The sequence below is a fragment of the Gavialis gangeticus genome, unplaced genomic scaffold (assembly GCF_001723915.1).
Source record: "Gavialis gangeticus isolate Ggan-Ray unplaced genomic scaffold, GavGan_comp1, whole genome shotgun sequence".
In the NCBI taxonomy this organism is placed as follows: domain Eukaryota; kingdom Metazoa; phylum Chordata; order Crocodylia; family Gavialidae; genus Gavialis; species Gavialis gangeticus.
This window is the reverse complement of record NW_017729033.1, coordinates 60,537,749-60,538,599: the sequence shown is the minus strand read 5'-3', so window position 1 is coordinate 60,538,599 and position 851 is coordinate 60,537,749. Positions and strand designations below refer to the sequence as shown.

Sequence of the window (851 nt, the reverse complement as noted above, 5' to 3'; positions counted from 1 at the left end):
AAAAAAAAAAAAAAAAAAAAAGCTCAAATCTCACTTTCAAAAGTGATTGAAGTCCCTTGAAAAATTTAATCACAGGGTAAAACCAGTACTCACTGGGTGTGGGCTAGATATGGCCTAGAGCTCAGATCATGAATAGATGACTCTGGAGGTAAAATTTCAGTGATTGGTGTCACCTGTTTGTACTAGACAAAAGAGTGATGTTACTGTTGTGAGTGATAGCCATTCTGGGATGATTGGGGGGGAAGAACATTAAATAGGTGGAGTTTGCTGTTAATAAAATTAGTCTCTTTCAGTTACTTTTCCATGCAAATAGTAGTTAGATTGAGAGTTAGCTTCAGGGGGGTTGACTGCAAAAGGGCTACAAGATTGAATTCATGTTTGTGAGGATGTACATTAGTAGAACCTATAGTTAAGATGGTTTCTTAACTATAGACTCTACTCATTTTTCATTTCTGCAAATTAGATGTCAGACAGGAAAAAGCCTTCACAAATTTTAATGCCATTTTCCACCAATTTTGTTTGCACTGGAAGCAAAGCTGCAAACACTGTTGGCATTGTTGCCCTCTTATGGCAAGCATTTGGTACTGCAGGTTCAAATTTACCTTGTGACCACAGCACTTTTGAAAATGTTACCCTTGTCTTTGGGGCATTTGTTGTAAGCATCTTGTTTGAATAATATGGTTGTGTTTTACATGGAAAGGATTTTGTGTACATAGATTTCATAGACATTTGGGCTGGAAGGGACCCCGGAGGATCATCGAGTCCAGCCCCATGCCCCGGAGCAGGAAGTCAGCAGGGATCATAGGATCCCAGCAAGATAAGCATCCAAATGTGTCTTGTAGGCGTTCAGA

General features: G+C 39.5%; 1 protein-coding gene across 1 annotated transcript in view; it reads left to right on the top strand.

Moving 5' to 3' along the window:
* Nucleotides 1-851, top strand: part of SMIM14 (small integral membrane protein 14) — an 80,228-nt gene that overhangs the window by 42,060 nt on the left and 37,317 nt on the right. The gene's annotated exons all lie outside the window — the stretch shown is intronic.